This window comes from Zalophus californianus, chromosome 14 (assembly GCF_009762305.2).
Source record: "Zalophus californianus isolate mZalCal1 chromosome 14, mZalCal1.pri.v2, whole genome shotgun sequence".
NCBI classification, from domain to species: domain Eukaryota; kingdom Metazoa; phylum Chordata; class Mammalia; order Carnivora; family Otariidae; genus Zalophus; species Zalophus californianus.
In genome coordinates, this window is record NC_045608.1 from 37,726,818 (window position 1) to 37,745,703 (window position 18,886).

Here is an 18,886-nt window from a genome sequence, read left to right on the forward strand (position 1 = left end):
CTTCCATTTCTTTATAAAGCGGGAATGTGATACTAATGTCTGCACCATAGGGTTGTGCTGAGGACTAAATGAGTTGCATCCATATTTTGTGAATAAAGTTTGTGGCATCTCTTAAAAGGCAAATCATAGTCTTTTGTGACCATTAATATTGTTGATGATGTGCCTTTCCAGTGACGATGGGAAATGTGGAAATGGGGTGGCATTCTGGCAACTAAGCCTGGCCCTCGAAGTGCTCCATCTAAAAACATTCTGCACCGAGACCCGGTAGCTCCTAGAGATTTCTGATAAACACGCACAAGCTGCGACAGCTACTTGGTGAAGGGCTGTGGTAGTGAAGACACTACCAGCTGTCTGTCCTAACTCTGGCTTTCAAGGTGAGGCTTTAGCGTGCTTGTTGTATTCAGGTGGGAGAGGCCAAGTGAAGATCCATCTTCTGCGGGTCCAGGACCAAGACAGGCCGAGGGAGGCCATACCCTGCCAGTTAATACTTAAACCTCCTAGACTTGGTGGGAAGCCTGTTCTCTATAAGTGGCCACTCATTTTCCAGGAAGGGCGCATTGCCAAGTAGCTCAGGCCTTCCGTAAGAGGGTTTGCTTCGAACTGAGCTAAACTGGCAATGGCTAGGGGGTATCTGCGTGCTTGTTTTCCTGGCCTTCCAGTGATTATTTCTAGGTAAGTTTTGAAATGAGAACACTCTGTTCTATATTTTACTGGAGATTGAGGTGTGTTCTGTGTACATATATGGAGAGTAAATTTTCTTACTCTTCAGAAAAGGTGACATTTCAGGTCATCAGTAGGACTTTTACGGAACAGGTTAACCCCAGGGTGAAGCTCTCAGGTGGTGGATCTTAGCTCTTACTGGGTGAGCCTTCCTCCTGGTTTTGCCTTCCAGTGCCTGCAGCCCAGGACTCTGAGGAAATGGTGTCTCTGCCTGTTTGGGGGTTTGGTTAGGTACATCACAGCCAGTTACTGATGGGTCTTTGTAATGCAGAGATCTGTTCTGCAGATAGTGGTTTCTTTGGCTAGAATAAAATAAAATATTCTTGTGGTTGTAGGTAGGGGTACAGTTAATTCATGAATTTCCTTTAAAGGCAATGATTTATGTTCTTGAATCTGCTGGAAAAAAGGCAGGCAAACTATGATAGAAAAGCTAGTAGCATTTTGATGATTTCCCAGTATCTTGGGGGCATAAAACAAACATCTGTATTCAGAATATTAATGTTACAGCAATCTATTCAACTGGATTTTCTTTCAGTGAATATTCTTTTGGGGGACATATGAAATTAGATACCCATTTAAAGTTGTATTCACTGCTTTGCAGCATAATAGAGATATTTAGAACTTTTGAATATTAATTCTTTTGCATCATGAACTTAATAGCTATGTGTTTCACATAGAAAGACTCAGAAATCTTACCCACTCTCTGTTTTGTACACTTCTTTTTTTTTTATTCTGAAAGAGCTATTTTTAATGTCATTATTTAAAAACATTAACTTTTCTGTCCTAAGAATTCAGTGATACTGTGAACACATTCAGCTATTGGAAGATGACCTTAACATACACTTAGCATATTATGATTCTTTTGTTTAGACAAAGTAGCCACAAATCACTCTTTGATAGGAAAGTGCTTCTCTGTATCCTAGGTATGGCTACATTTTGTGGGGTTTTGTATATTTCAAAGTTGTTTAAGGAGGAATGGGCTGATGATCTGTGGACAGGAAATATGTTAATACCATAAGGAGTTTATGTTATATATAATTATTAAGTTTATACATTTAGAGAAGGAAAAGACTAGAATTCAGAGGTTGAAAATCACTTTCCTCAGTCTAGCCCAAGCACGTATATGACTGAATTCACAAAAGCACGTTACCTCTCTGCCCTTCACAACTGCACTCCTAACAGAATGGTCCCTATTGACTGTTTCTTCCGTGAGGTGCATTTGGCCAAGGCTGTGTGACTTTTTCCAAGCTTATGCAATGACAGTCTCCTCTTTATTCAGTATAGAGGAGAGTAACCTTGATTAAGTCAATTTAGCCTACTAATTATAAAAAATAAGTAACCGAGGGCAAAATCTACTGTCCCTTGAAGAACTAGTGATGCAGTAATTTGAAGATCTTTTTATTTGCAAACAATGCAGCATTTCAAGTAACATTTTTAAAGGTGGCATTTTTTTGCAGAAGGCGGAAGGGGCTGAGGAGCCAATTTATATGAGGAGATAGTGGTCAGGATTTTGTTCTTTCCTTGACTTTACAAGCTTGTCTTGCTCTGTGGGCCTTGTTTTCTTTATCTGAAGTGTGGGATCTGATGATTCAAACCATTGTTGCTGCGTTATCTTTGTAAGAGAAGTCTGAACAATTTTCTTCATTTAAATGGCTGAAATGTCTATTTTCAAACAGGAATGTGACAGTAGGAGAAATCCTCCATTTCTTTCTTTCTCTTAGGAAGAAGCAGATAGAATAATTTAGAGCCAGTCTAAATTAGCCTAAATAGTTGTTATTATGTGCATTTATGATTAACCTACTTATATTTCTTTTTGAGTTTATACTGTGTATATTTATTTCACAAAGCTAACAGGAAAATATCTCCTTAGACACCTAGCTGGACAGTGTATTTCTTTGATCTCTGTCTCTTTGTCTGTGTGTGTCTCTTGTTCTCTCTCTCTTTTTTTCCCTGTATAAACATCATGTTTATACATTTGGGTTTATATATTTTGTAATCTTTATAAACTTCTTGTCTGGAAGGAAGGATGTCTGTTGCATAAAACATATTCATATGTACTTTACATCTTGATATGATCATCTCTGCCTTTAATAGATGTTTTTGGCAATGATTGTAATTGCATTGATTGTAAGTATAAATATTCAAGCTTAAATTTTAAAAGATATATAAACATATCTTAGTAACAGCAGCATGATTTAACATTTTATTTAATTTGAGAACTTACACTTATTTTTCTTGACATAATATTTTTTAAAAATAAAATGACTGTCCTGACATTTGGTTACTAGTCTTTTTTTTTTTTATTTGTATGGAAGTTAATAGTACCTTTTGGGTAGTTGCTTTTGAAACATACCTTAAATTTTGCTTATGAATATAAGCCATCAACCTGAACTGCTTCAATGTTAAAGACATAGCTACTGAAGTCTGAGATTATAGTTACGAAGTTATTAGGTGTAGTATAGAAAGCATATATGATAGATAAAATTTTTTGGTGTTATAATTAATCCTAATTAATTTTAAATATGATTAGTCAACTACAAAATACATTCTTTTGATTACATTTGAGAAATGTATTCTTTTGGTTACACTTAGGTGTAAATCTATGTTAAGTGTAAATTTATGGGGTAAACTAATTTTGTCAGTTTTGAAGTTTACCAACTCACGTAATCATGAAGATTTGGGAAAAAAAAAGTTCTCAGTGAGTCTTCCACTTAGGTTTGAATTATGGACTTTCTATCCCCTCTAAAAGTAAAGATTTAATTAGTATATTGTAAGATGGTAGTTCTTAAATTTTTGGTCTCAGGACTGACCCTATTATACTCTAAAAAATTACTAAAGACCCCCAAAGTGCTTTTATTATTATTATGTGTTTTATATATCAATATTTATTGCATTAGAAATCAAAATAAAAAAACTTTAAATATTTGTTAGTTCATTTAAAAATAATAAGAAAGTTGTTAACAAACAATATTTTAATGAAAAGCAACTATTTTCTAAAACAAAAATATTTAGTTGCATTGTTTTATGTTTTTGCAAATGTCTTTGTCTGGCTTCATAAATAACAGCTGGATTCTCATATCTGCTTCTGCATTCAGTTTGTTGTGATGTGTTGTGTTGGCTGAAGCATATGGGAAAGGTGGAAAAGGGAGGACCCCCGCTGGAAGTGTCATGGAGACCCCCAAAGACACTCAGACCGCACTTTGAGAACCACTGTGTGAAGATGTTGCTATAACATTTGAAAGATTCCTTCCTTCCTTCCTTCCTTTCTTCCTCCCTCCCTCCCTCCCTCCTTCCCTCCCTCCCTCCCTTCCTCCCTTTCTCTCTCTCATTTCCTTCCTTCCTTCCTTCCTTCCTTCCTTCCTTCCTTCCTTCCTTCCTTCCTTCCTTCCTTCCTCCAATATAAGTGGTTGAAGGAGTATGGTGATAATGAGAAGTCATGGAAACTACCTGGAGGAAGGTTTAAAGCTGTTACTAGTTATGTGGGGATTAAACATACACTGCTTTTGAAACACAGTATCTGTATTCTGCAGTATGATTCAGTATAGCCTTGCAGTTAGGCAGGGTGGGAACTCTAGATTGAGATACCTGCATTTAACTCTAGGCTTCTCCACTTGCTAGCTTTATAAGCTTGGGCAGTTTCTTAGTCTCTGTAGCTCTCAATGTGTTCATCTGTAATATGGGAGTAGTGAGTGTACCTGCTTCCTACATTTATGAAGGTGTGATAACTTGGTGTGATAATTCATATAAAGTATTTGAAAGTCTGGCATATGGTAAACACTCAGCAAGTTAGCTATTATTATTTTTATTGTTGCATTTGGGTTATTGAAAGTAGCTTAATGGTTATGCTAGGAAGTAAACACCATTTTCTTTATCTTTGTAACTTTTCACATCATGCTTCAGTTTGCTTTGGAATAGTGTCCTTGAGTATACTTTTCCTGATTATTGACTTTCATAATATTGCAGTTCGGAAAAATTGCAGTTTTCTGGAGGCACACGGGCTACTGTGAGGCCTGGGTCTGGGCGGGGAAGTATAGGTACTAAGTAGTTAGGGTCTGCTTTTATAGCTGGTTTTCCATAAAAGAGTTTGTTTGAAGAAAGGCTCGTAAGGTTAAACAAAGTATGAAATCCACTTATTGTTAACTGCCACAGTTTACCAGCTGAAAAAAAGGAGACTTGAACATATTTGGTGATTTTTCTCTTATTTATTTTTTCCACTAGGGATAAAATATTTGTGTGTAGCATTTAATTGTGTCCTTGATATTTGTTCTAGACCATTATCTAAGCTTTCATAGAAAACATCCTCTTCATTTTCACAGGAATCAAGGGAAAATGCTTTAGAACAGAGGTTATTTGCTGTAATTCACAGTAGATGAGTGCTTTCATTGAGCATCAGTATGTAAAACACATACACACCTGCCACCCCCTGGCCCCCACCTCCAAAAGCCAGAATAACTTGAGAATGGTGATTTAACATTTCTAAAAAATTTACGTTTGTTTCCCTATCTTTTATATTGCTTTTCTTTTCCCATTACTTTCCAATACCATGGATAAGAAAGTGGCCCAGTAGATACTGTTCGTGAGTTGATACTAAGATGTTATAGGACACAAGGGAGGGAAAGTTGGATATGGAAAAAGTGCACATTTTGAAGTCAGAGATACTTGGGTTCGAATCCTGGCAGTATTATTATTAGTGTTATGATTTGGGACAATGTGATGAATTTCTCTGAGCCTCATTTAAAAAATAATTATGATGATACTTCACAGGGATGTTATAGAGTCTGCAGGTTATATGAATGAAATATAGCCAGGGTTGGGGTAGCATTCCCTACAAGAGTGACATGGCTGGCAAAGTGGGGAAGGAACATTTTTCCGATAGAGAGGGATACTGTACCAGAAGAGAGTAAGGGTACTGAGCAGACAAGCTGTGGAGACAGTGTATGTGACGTCTCCTGGTGTGGGGCTTGGCACCTGCTCGTACAATGTATTTCCTACTACTTAGGTCCTTTGGTTGCTTGACGCAGATACTCAACTTGAGGTAGCCTAAGGTAGGAGGGGCCATCCATGGAAGCCAGGGATGGGACTGTGGCTGGACTGAGGAACCGACCCTGGGATTGCTGCTCTGTTGAGGACTCCTCTTCTAAGTCTCCTTCCATATTTTCTTCATTCTTTGTCACTATGGTTTGTTTTAGTCCATTTCCACGTGATGAAAATTGGGTCTGGCCACAATTCTCAGTCTATGTGTTACATTCTAGCTGCCCAGAGGAAGATTAATCTGATCTGCTGGAGTTCCAGTCACAAATTTCTTGGAGAGGACTCTGATGTGTCTGGCTTGGGTCTGGAAGCCACCTCTGGACCCATCAGCTCTTGCCAGGGGCTAAGATCATGTGGTGACCACAGGGCAACTGCAGGGGTGAAACTGTGGGTGGGCGGTGCTGGAGATGGGGCAGCTCCTGCAAGGAGTGTTGGCAGCAGAGGCTGTTAAGACTCGGCCATTTACAATTTATTTGGGAAGGAGGACTGAATTTAGTGTAAGAGGACTTGTGTTTGAGTCTTGGCACTGCTGTGTTGAGCCATAAAGGCCCTGAGCGCTTCTCTTAACGGGGATGTGACTCCCGGTGTCCTCATCAATGTCTTATGCGAACATATTTCAGGACGTTGTTGAAAAATGAACAAGGGCTCTTGCTGTTCCCATTGCTGCTGTGTTTATTGCTACTGGCATTGTTATGATTATCATCGTTATCCAGTCTGCCCACCAGTGTCACTCTTGAGATGTAATCAAATCAGCTAATGTATGTGAAAGTAGATTAACCACACACACACACACACACACACACACACACACACGAAGGTATTACATCTCATAGTCGAATGTCATGCTTTTGACTCCACTTTGGATTTCTCAGTTTACCTCATTATAACATTAAAATGATAAATCCCCTTTCAGAATTTCTTGGCTTCTGTAAAGTTTTTGAATGGTTGATAAATAAGACCCTAGAAAAGTGAAAACCTCTAGAGGAGTGACTGATTTAGTCTCCTGTCTCATCTGGCTTTCTTAACATCTTCCTTAGCGAGTTCTATTTCTATATTAAGTATTGTATTTATGAGACAGAGAATTACCTTTTACTTGCCAACTTGTTATTAGCATGTCATCTGGTGGTTCAGAATTATCAACTCGTACTTAAGTAATTATGAAACACAAAGAGAGGAAAAAAGGGAAGACCATGGTTTCCCCCATGCATCCTCCCCTAGAAGCCATTGTAACTGCCGCCTTCTGCTTGCCCCACACGTGGATGGACATGGAGAGTGGGATGCAGAGAGGCCCAGTCTCTGTGGCTGAGAAATAAATCTGTAAGACATTCTCAAACTCTCTCTTGCTTTTTAAATAAGGCTCTATTTTGGTCATCTCGTGCTTCAACACAGCATTGGAGTCTCATTCTCTCCTAACTCTGGGCATATTTTCTGAGATTAAGATTGAGTCATTGTAAAATTCCTCTCAGAATTCCTTAGAACAAACAATTTACTTAGGATACTTTGTAAAAATAATTTCTTTTTTTTAAAGATTTTATTTGTTTATTTGAGAGAGAGAGAATGAGAGATAGAGAGCACGAGAGGGAAGAGGGTCAGAGGGAGAAGCAGACTCCCTGCTGAGCAGGGAGCCCAATGTGGGACTCGATCCCGGGACTCCAGGATCATGACCTGAGCCGAAGGCAGTTGCTTAACCAACTGAGCCACCCAGGCGCCCAAAAATAATTTCTTTTTTTTAAATGTATTTTTTTTAAAGATTTTATTTATTCATTTGAGACACAGAGCTACAGAGAGAGAGAGCATGAGCAGGGAGAGAGAGAAGCAGGCTCCCCGCTGAGCCAGGAACCTGACGTGGGGCTCGATCCCAGAATCCTGTGATCATGACCTGAGCCAAAGGCTCAGGCTTAACCATCTGAGCCACCCAAACGCCTTGTAAAAATAATTTTTTTAAAAAAATGTCATGGCCTAGCCTTCTCCTTTCGAAGGGTGATCTATGTACAAATGAAAAAAAAGTTTAGTGAAAATCCATTTCAACTATTTGCTCAGGAATATAGTAAGGAATTATTTGCGGTTATGCTGTATCATTATGTGTTGACCTGAGAATTAAGGAAATTACACAATTTTATATGTTAAAGCAATTTCAGAATGTCTTACACGAATGATGAAATAGGCTTCTTATGTTGTGGGACCAGGCTGCAAAACTAACTAGCACAAGATAGAAATGTTGGATTTTCATCAGTAAATACAAAAAGACCAAAATGCTTGACTTTTGCAAGGCATTTTCATAACCTGAAATCCTACCAGGACTGTCATGTTAGATATTTAACCACATAGAGATGAAAATTGCAATTTAACCTCTTCAGTTTAATTTCATTCCATCTCTTGTACTCTTGCACAAAGACTCTCCTAGGGTAAATCACCAGGATGCACTGTAGGGTATCCCTCTCTGCCCCCTGGCCGTCTGACTTCCCTGGGACTGTCCTCTCATTTGTCCTCTGTGAGAAAAGGTCAGTTTGAGCATTTGAAAAGTCAAGTTTGGTGAGTCGAGAAATTGTGAATTTTTACTACACACAGGTGCTTTGACGCTCGCACCAGGCATGATCGTATGAGTTCTTGGATTTGCGCTGGAGAGAATAACTAGGCAGATAGGCTGGGGAAACAAGGGTAGTTGGCTGATGTAGCTGGTGTTTACTTTCTCATCCACAGAGCCTTGACTTTTGCCACAGCCTTCTTCCCTTTTGGGTAAACTTTTTGATACCATGCTCTAAAACTTTGTTGGTTTTGGAGGAATCTGCTTTGGAAATGTGGAACATTATTAATGTGGTACCTTTTTAGAGGGTACTGTTAACTAGGCAGTGGGGCATGGTGCAGGCAGCCCTGGAGTGGACGTGACCCAGTGTTCTAGACCTGACTCTGTTGTCAGCTGGCCTTGTGACCCTGTCTCTGATTCGTCTGCGCCAAGTTTCTCTTTCTGTAAAACAAGAATGTTGGATTGATTTGGATGGGTATTTTATGAACTTTGTTTCCATCAAACACAAATTCATTTAATAGGTGCTCTGCCGGGGGAAAGGATTTACTTTCAACTAAGTTTAGAAATAAGGTTTGGATTCAAGTTGACATTTTTCTTTCAATTGCAGATCTCACTACTTTTACTTTGTTAAAACTCATCAAGAGGAATGATTTAGTGTTCAGGATTTCTCAACCTTATTTGGTCATAGAGTATAAGTAAGGGTTAGGAGTGTGGGGTTTTGGAGATAGCTCAGTTTGAATCAGTTTGCCCTTTGCTAGCCATATAGCCTTGGGCAAGTTATACTCAGTTTCCCAATCTGTAGAATAGGGCCCTGAAGATTATATGATGTCTGGAGGACATTTTGTGAAATTCCTCTCAATTAATAAGTGCTTAGTAAATGTTAGCAAGTCTTAGAAATAACAGATTATGATTCTATGACTGACATATCTCATCTGATTCATATATTTTTATATGATGGTGGTAGATAAAGAATCATTTCCATTTTATAGAGAACAAGGTTAAAATCTAGATCATTTGAGTGCCTTGCTGCAGGTGATAATATTAATAAATGGTAGAGCCAACACTGGAATGGGGAATTTTTTTTTAAGATTTTATTTATTTGAGAGAGAGAGAGACAGAGATAGCGACAGAGATAGTGAGAGAGAACCTGTGCGGGGAGGGGAGGGAGAAGCAGACTCTCTGCTGAGCAGGGAGCCCGATGTGGGGCGTGGGGTTCGATCCCAGGACCCTGAGCTGAAGGCAGATGCTTAACCGACTGAGCCACCCAGACACCCCTTGAATGGGGCTTCTGATTCTCCGTCCAGGACTCTCCTCACAGGACTGCTTCCTATAACACATATGGAAGTAAGACAAACATTTCTTAGCTTAGGATTCTACGTTTGCAGTATCATCAGTGTGGAGACATTCTGTTACCCAGTTGGCTAGAGTCCAAATTAAAGACATTGTCCCAAATAGAGTTACAGAAGTGTAAATTAGACCTAGTCTTAGAAATCATCTTCTAGGGGGGTTTAACCCAGTTATTCTACTGATGAGGTCATAAACTCCCAGAGCAGCAAAGTCCTGGCTTAAGGCTGCATAATTTCTAGTAAGATCAGTTTTTCCCCCTGATGGAGGGGACCGCTTTCATGGATGCGACTGTGAAGGAGGAACTGTCTGTGATGTTTGCCCTGCTTTACCTGTATCTGTCCATGGCTTACTTGAAAGTTTTAGTGGCTACAGTTTTGTGTCTTCACATGAACTGCAGAACAGTGAGATAATGAGACTATGTTCTGAACTTTGAAGCACTGAATGACATCAGCCTGAAGATAAAGCTTTTAATGGGGGGAGGTATGAGTAATTACGTTTTGATGGTTGTATCACAGTTTATCCATCTTACATAATCCATAATGTTTAGGCAGCTGATTTATCCATCAAATGACCAGAGAATCCTGCCAGTCTCTTTCCTTTTATGCATGTGGTTTGACTCTTCTCTAATGATTTTTTCAAAAGACCTAGATTGTGATAATTGGGGCCCGCTAGTTGAAAGGAAGTTTCACAATTGCTTTATAGCATTTGATAAGGGCAATTTAAAATCAGGCAATCAGCATTTGGAGTACTCCTGCATTCATATTGAGAAGAAGAGCAATCTCTCTCTCTCTTTTTTTTCCTCTCAAATCTTCACTGTCTGGAATTAAAATAGTTCATTGTTTGGAGGGGCGGTGGATGGTTTAACAGAAAAGATAGCTAAGTTAAACGAGCTGCAGAATGGAAAAGAAGGTACTAGTTATCTCATTGCTCAGGATTTCTTGTTTAGTACTTTTACATATTACTGAACTTTCTCTCATGCAGTTCCATTCGATACAAACTTCGGCATTTCACATAACGTTCAAAGATTTGACAAGAAAATAACAAAATATAAAGTAGTGTCAAAGACTCTAGCCTGTCATCACCATTTCTGTTTAAGAAAAATGAGGTTTCTTAATTACATTTTTTGGGGAAAGACTTAAGCAGGCCAAAATGAAGTTTCAGATGGGAACTAATTTGGTAAGATAGTGCTTTGAGGCACAGCCAAAGTCAAATATATTTAGATTGATCTAGAAAATCAGAGAAAATATCCATATGCAAGGATGTGCACACAGATGATTAAGTTGTAGTACATACAGAGTTTGGAAGTATGTTGACGCCCCTCCTCTCTCTGAGGTTGGCCTTTGGCTTCTTTATGAGTAGGAGTAGTATCCTCTGCTTCCCCAAGGCATTCTTTGGAGTGTAAATGTCATCTTGCCCCAGGTCCTGTGCAGACACAGAACTATTTTGGATTTAAAATGTATAGACACAGAAAGTCCAAATGACTCATGTGGCTTTTATCAGTAACTAGAAGGAGAGCTTCAGGCAGATGGCGCACAAGGGTTTAGGGCTTTTGGAGGGCTGTGACCCAGGGACCGGACAGTGGAGGAGCCTGGGAGGCCCCAAGCCTGCTACTAACTAGTATGGACTTAGATTGTGGTCCCATAGAAATGGGAGTGGCTGACCCTAGTGGGGATGAATCAGACAAATCCTGATGAATTGCTGTGCATGGACATAGCCCTAGCATAACATCTCACTGCTTTGGTTGTTATGAATTTGGATTAAGAAAAAATAATTCAAATTAAGATAAGATAGGGCTAATGAAGTTTATCTTTATGTAGCTCAGTGTTTAGGCATGCATGATGTAAGTTAATGGAGTTTTAATATTGCAGAAGTTGACTTGAATACCATTGAAAGGTTTTTAACTCACTGAGATTAATTTATTCAAACTAGCCCTATGTTCTTAAATTTCATCAAATGTTAATTCTTTAGAACTATTCCATTTCCAGACCTTTTACATTCAGATAGTTGTTCCTAGCTGGTGGATTGTGCTTGTGGGTAATCTTTATAATAGCCCTCGCTTTTATTTGAGTTCTGAGGTGCTCTGTAGACAAAATGGAAGGAGGTTATGCTTACCTAGCACTTTGGCTTTTGGGCTTAAAAGAAAAAAGATAACCTACAAATATCCTTGTGTTATCCTAATGCTATTGAAAACATTTGAGTGACTAAAGAGTTAATTTATTAAAAATCTGTTGAGAAACGTGCTTTGTGTGCTCTTGACAGAATTCATTTTAAAAAGCCCATGCCACTCATATTTTTGTACCTTTTATTTCATCACATCTGCTTAACCGAAGTCCACAGAATTCTTTCCTCATCATGCATAATATAAAAATTCTGTAGTAAGAATGCTTATTGAAAGTAATGAGTGGAATGCATACGTGATTAGCAGCAAACAAATATGCATAGCTTTTTTGCTTTAATCATGGTCTTTTGAAAGCTGAGGTTTTAGAACTACCTCATAAACAGTTTTGTTGATTTGCATCTTACTATGAGTTATGTCAATGGCAGTGAGCCAGTATGTTTTCCAACCTAATTTTTCAAGTATGTGTTTATCAGAGGTGAAATATATGGAAAGCCTAGGAAACAGAATGTGCCCCTTTAAAAAGATACTGCATTAAGTTGTATTTTGTAGTAACTTATAATTTATATATATTTCAGTTCAGTGTATTGATAAACCATGATTTTGTTCATTTAATTTATTCTAGAAGTTCGCTGGAGCCACAGTTGATGCTTGAACAACATGCCTTTGAACTGTACAGGCTTACCTGGATTTTTTGATAAACACAGTGCAGTACTGTAAATGTATTTTCTCTTCCTTATGGTTTTCTTAACATTTTCTTTTCTATAGCTTACTTTTTTTGTAAGAATACACTGTAGAATACAAATAACATATGAAATATATATTAAACACTATTTATGTTATTGATAAGACTTCCAGGCAACAGTAGGCCATTAGTGGTTAAGTTTCTGAGAAGTCAAAAACTTTTGTGGATTTTCAACTGCAAGGGGTTGGAAAACCTCTACTAACCTTTGCCTTGTTCAAGAGTAAACTGTATTTGGATTTTAAGGTAAGAATTTATATAAACTCTGTATGATATATAACTATTCTTTAGGAAGGTATGAAGACTAATTTAGGAGAGAATGAAACCTAAGAAGTAAAATATTTTTGACAGTTTGAAGTACCTGAAAGAAGCCTGTTTCAGGGCACCTGGGTGGCTCAGTTGATTAAGCGACTGCCTTCGGCTCAGGTCATGATCCTGGAGTCCCGGGATCGAGTCCCACATTGGGCTCCCTGCTGAGCAGGGAGTCTGCTTCTCCCTCTGACCCTCTTCCCTCTCGTGCTCTCTATCTCTCATTCTCTCTCTCTCAAATAAATAAATAAAATCTTAAAAAAAAAAGAAGCCTGTTTCAGTTTCTTCCAGCTTTGAGGCTAGCAACTATATCTTCTCAAGTCTTCAGCACATAGGAAAGGTAGGGAACAGATGGAGAAATTTTATCAACCATAATATAGCTTCCCTTTGCATTTCGCTGGAAGAAGTGAGGTCACTGCCTATATTCTACTTTCAGGGCAGTCTGTGGCTCAAGGCTTTCCAGCCTTTGGTTTGGGGAAGGCAAGATTCATAAAGTTGGAAATTATCTAGATGTTAGGGAACGATAAATGACAACTAGTCCCAATAGAGTTCATAATAATCTTACCAACCACTTTTATTTTCCAGATCAGAAGATAGAACATGTGATATGGAAGTTTTCTTAGTGTGAGAATATTTACCTTCTTCTTTATCATATTAGGCTCTTAACAAATTTTGAATGAATAGTAATATTTTAAATTTATTAATAAGTGTGTGCTTGTGGAATGGAGTGAATGCATTAAGTAATAGATATAATCTGAGCCAAAGATTTGACCCATCAGGTTGAACATACTTGATTCAGATAAAAGGATAGAATTACTAAGAAGGAATGATCATGGTATTTTGGGATCTTTGGTTTTGAGCTATAAGTGGGTGGGTGCTCCAGATTTTAAGAGATTTGGAAGAGAATGCTTAGAATGACCCCTTTTTGAGTAATTAGGAGGAATGGAATAAAGGAATAAAAATTCACTTGTAATTTCATCAATTAGTACAATGATTGGAAAATAATACATGCTCAATAAACTTAAAAAATCAACTGGAAAAATTTTGGTAGAATATGCATAACATGAAATTAATCATTTGAACCATTTTAAGTGTATAATTCAGTGGCATTAAGTATATTCACACTGTTGTGCAACCATTACCACCATCCATCCCAAACTGAAAACATTATACTCATTAAACAGTAACTCCTCATTACTTTCTTCTCCAGCTCCTGGCCACCATCATTGTATTTTCTATCTCTATAAACTTGACAATTATAGGTACCTCATATAAGTGGAATCATACAATATTTTTAAATCTGGTTTATTTCATTTGGCATAATTTTCAAGTTTCAATAGTGTTGTAGCATGTGCCAGAATTTCACTTCTTTTTAAGACTGAATGATACCCCATTGTCTGTATATACCACATTTTGTTTATTCATGCATCTGTCAATGGACATTTGGGTTGTTTCCATCTTATAGCTACCGTGAATAATGTTGCTGTGAACATTGGTGCACAAATTTCTGTTTGGGCCTCTGCTTTCATTTCGGGTATATTCCTAGAAGTGGATTGCTGGATCATAAGGTAACTATGTTTAATGTTTTGAGGAACCTCCATACTGTTTCCCATAGTGGTTACATCATTTTATATTCATACCAGTAATGTACAAGGGTTCCAGTTTCACCATATCCTTGCCAATATTTATTATGCTCTGTATTTTTTTTTTTATAATAGTCATCCTACTGGGTATGGAGTGCATCCCATTGTGGTTTTGATATGTATTTACCTAATGATAAGTCATATTGAACATGTTTTCATATGCCTGTTGACCATTATTATATATTCTTTTTTTCTGAAAGATTTTGTTTATTTATTCATGAGAGAGAGAGAGAGAAAGAGAGGCAGAGGGAGAAGCAGGCTCCCAAGGAGCAGGGAGCCTGATATGGGACTCAGTCCCAGGACCCTGAGATCATGACTGAGCCGAAGGCAGACGCTTAACCATCTGAGCCACCCAGGCACCCCATTATTATATATTCTTTGAAAAAATGTCATTCAAGTCCTTTGCCCATATAAATTTTTTTTGTCATTGTTGAGTTTTATGAGTTCTTTATGTATTCTGGATATTATTCCTTATTAGATATATGATTTGTAGATATTTTCTCCTTTCTACAGATTGTCTTTTCACTCTCTTGATGGTGTCCTCTGATGCACAAAAGTTTTTAATTTGACAAAGGCCAATTTATCTATTTTTTCTATCAGTTTTTGCCAAATCCAATGTCATGAAGCTTTTCACCTGTACAGTTTTATAGTTTAAATTGTTACATTTAGGTCTTCCATCCATTTTGAGCAATTTTTATATATGGTGTAAGGTAAGGGAAAAACTTCATTCTTTGGCATGTGGATATTTAGTTTTCCCAGGACCATTTGTTGAATCAGTATACTCTCAAGTAAATTTTTTATTGAACTACAGAATACAGAAAAGTTTACATATAGTAAGAATACAGCTCAATAGATTTTTATAAAGTGGGTACATTATGAACACTAGCATCCAGGGGCTCTTGCACCTCTGTGTGCTGCCTACATTACCAGGATTGCAGATGCCTCACCACTCTTACCCTGCCAGTCATTCCCCTGCATGCTCCAGCTCAACAATTATTATTCTCCGTAAGTTAATTCTGCCTCTTCTTGAGCTTATATCAATCGATCAGATAGTATGTATTCTTTTGTGTCTGTCTCCTTTTGCTTAGTGTATTATCTGTGAGAGTCATCGATGTTATTTTATGTATCAGTAGTTTTAAAAACGAATTTATGTATTACTGTCTTGTATGAATATACCACAGTTTATTCATTCTCCTATAAATGGACATTTTGCTTGTTTTCAGTTTGAGATATTAGGAATAGTGCTGCTGTGGACGACATTCTTGTACATGTCCTTGGATTAATATATTCATTTTTGTTGGATATATACCTAGGAGTAGAGTTGCTAGTTAACAGGAGAGGTATACGATCAGGCTTAGTTACTTCCAGATGGTTTTCTAAATAGTTGTACTTATTTACATGCCAACTAGTAGTAAATGAGAACTCTAATTGCTCCACATCTTATCTACCACTTGGTATTCTTTTATTGTTAATTTTAACCATTTTGGTGGCTGAGTAGTGGTAGTACTTTGTGATTTTAATTTGAATTCCCCTGATGACTACTGAAGTTAAGCATCTTTTCACACGTTTACTGGCCATTTGTATATCTTCCTTTGTGAAGTGCCCATTCAAAGCTTTTGGCCACTTTTCTGATTGTCTGCTGTTTTCTTACTGATTTGTAGGAATTCTTGATATTTTCTGGATGAGACTTCAGTTTCACATATATGTTGCAGATACCTTCTCTTGCTCTTTGGATTGCCTTTTTACTTTCTTAACAGGGCCTTTTAAAGAACAGATATTCTAGATAGTCTAGTATATGTACCTTTTTCCTTTATGGTTGGTCCCTTTTTGTGTACTGTTTAAAGAATCTTTACCTGAAGTCATGAAGATATTTCCCATTAATTTTTCTAAAACCTTAATTATTTTACTTTAATTACTTACCTAGATCTATAGTACATCTGGAATTCCTTCTGGTCTATGGGTGAGGTAGAGATCGAGATTCTTTTTATACCACATGGATATCAGGTGATGAAGACCGTTCTTTCCCTATTGTATGTGCTATTGCAGTTCCTTTCTTCAAATTGTGTCACCTTTGTCATAAATTGTGTCTGTTTCTGAACTCTCTGATCTGTGTGCTGGTGCCTGTTTATCTTTCGATTTTTTTTTTTTTTTTGCCTGTTTATGTTTCTATTGATTTTGGCTGCCATATTTTACACTGTAGCTTTAGAATGTCTTGATATATGGTAGTGTAAATTTCTAGATTTGTTTGTCTTCTTTTTTTAAGAAAGGGAGGAGGTGGGGGGAGGGTCAGAGAGAGAGGGAGAGAGAGAATCCTGGCATGGAGCCCAAAGCAGGGCTTGGTCTCACAGCCCTGAGATCATGACCTGAGCCGAAATCAAGAGTTGGATGCTTAACTCACTGAGCCACCCACGTGCCCCAAGATTTGTTCTTCTTATTCTTAGCCCTCTGCATTTTTACATAAATGTTAGGATCATTTCATCAATTTCTTTTTAAGAAAGACCACACATATTAGGATTTAAATAGAATGTATTGAATGTGTAGATTGCTTTAGGGAAAATTGTTATCTGTTCAATAAAGAACTTTCCATTCCATGTACAGTTAACCCTTGAACAGTGCAAGGGGTAGGTGCACCAGCCCCCCATGCAGTTGCAAATCCACAAATCTGCTGTGAATTGTGTAAGACTGTTGAATCACAGACCTGTACCTCTGAAACAAATAATACATTATATGTTTAAAAAAAAAAAGAAGAAGATAGCAGGAAGGGAAGAATGAAGGGGGGAAATTCGGAGGGGGAGATGAACCATGAGAGACTATGGACTCTGAGAAACAAACTGAGGGTTCTGGGGGGGGTTGGTGGGAGGATGGGTTAGCCTGGTGATGGGTATTAAAGAGGGCATGTACTGAATGGAGCACTGGGTGTTATACACAAACAATGAATCATGGAACACTACATCAAAAACTAATGATGTAATGTATGGTGATTAACATAACATAATAAAATAAAAAAAGAAAATCCACATATAACTTTGATTTTTCAAAAACTTAACTCCTGATAGCTTACTGTTGACCAGAAGCCTTACCGATAAACAGTTAACACATATTTTGTATATTATATGTATTATGTACTGTATTTTTACAATAAGGCAAGAGAAAAGAAAATGTTATTAAGAAAATCATAAGGAAGAGAAAGTACATTTATAGGACTGTAATGTATTTCCTGGAAAATAAGTGGACTCATGTGGTTCAAACGTGTTGTTTGAGGGTCAATTGTATATGGTATGTTTTTTCTTGAGTGTTAAAAAATTTATTTTCAATAATGTTATATAGTTTTCAGTGTAGAGGTCTCAGTCATCATTTGTTAGATTTAGTATTAGATATTTAGTATTAATAATACCACTCTAAGTGACCTTTAAACATTTTATTTTAAAAATTTTATTGCAGATTTATAGAAACAAAATTGATTTTTTACATTGACTTGTATCCAGCAATCTTGGTAAATTCACTTATTTCTAGTAGTTAGTTGATCCTCTTGGATTTTTTGGTCTTTGGAATTATGTTGTCTGCATATAATGAGAGTTTTATTTTCTTCCTTTCCAGTCCTTACACTTTTTATTTCTTTTTCTTGCATCATCACACTAGTTAGGTTATCTAGTGTAATACTAATAGAAATGCTAGTGGGCATCTGTCTTCTTTGCTCTCTTAGGAGAAAAGCTTTCAGTAATTCACCATTAGGTATGACTTTTTTAATTCTGTGTCTTTTTTTTAATTGGAGTATAGTTGACACTATATGTATGATGTTTAAGATTTACTATAGATATATTTGTGAGAATTAGACACTTATATTCCTAGTTTGATAAGTTTTTTTTTTTTCAATCATGAATTGGTGTTGAATGTCAGTTGCTTCTTTTTGTATCTATTGAGATAATCATATGATTTTTTCTCCCTTTTTAAATTATTTTTTATTATGTTCAATTAGCCAACATATAGTACATCATAAGTTTTTGATGTAGTGTTCAGTGATTCATTAGTTACATGTAATACCCAATGCTCATCACCACACGTGCCCTCCTTCATACCCATCACCTGCTTACCCAATCCCCCCACTCCCCTCCCTTCTGTAACCCTCTGTTTGTTTCCCAGAGTCCAGAGTCTTTCATGGTTTGTCTCCCTTTCTGATTTCTTCCCATTCAGTTTTCCCTCCCTTCCCCTGTGGTCCTCTGCACTATTCCTTATGTTCCACATATGAGTGAAACCATATGATAATTGACTTTCTCTGCTTGACTTACTTCACTTAGCATAATCCCCTCCAGTTCCATCCATGTTGATGTAAATGGTGGGTATTCATCCTTTCTGATGGCTGAGTAATATTCCATTGTCTGTATGGACCACATCTTCTTTATGCATTGAATATCCTTTGGTAAAGAAGATGTGGTTCTTATAGACAATGGAATATT

At 37.3% G+C, this 18,886-nt stretch overlaps 1 protein-coding gene across 6 annotated transcripts in view; it reads left to right on the forward strand.

Annotated features, from left to right (window-relative positions):
- The window catches only part of L3MBTL4 (L3MBTL histone methyl-lysine binding protein 4), a 501,743-nt gene that overhangs the window by 38,958 nt on the left and 443,899 nt on the right, over positions 1-18,886 (forward strand). The window contains exon 1 of one of the 6 annotated variants that reach the window (XM_027577145.1): positions 14,282-14,357. The exons of the other annotated variants lie outside the window; for them this stretch is intronic. The gene's annotated coding sequence lies outside the window, so the exon portion shown is untranslated. Of the gene's footprint in view, positions 1-14,281; positions 14,358-18,886 lie in introns of those variants that run through there. 6 annotated transcript variants of the gene reach the window in all.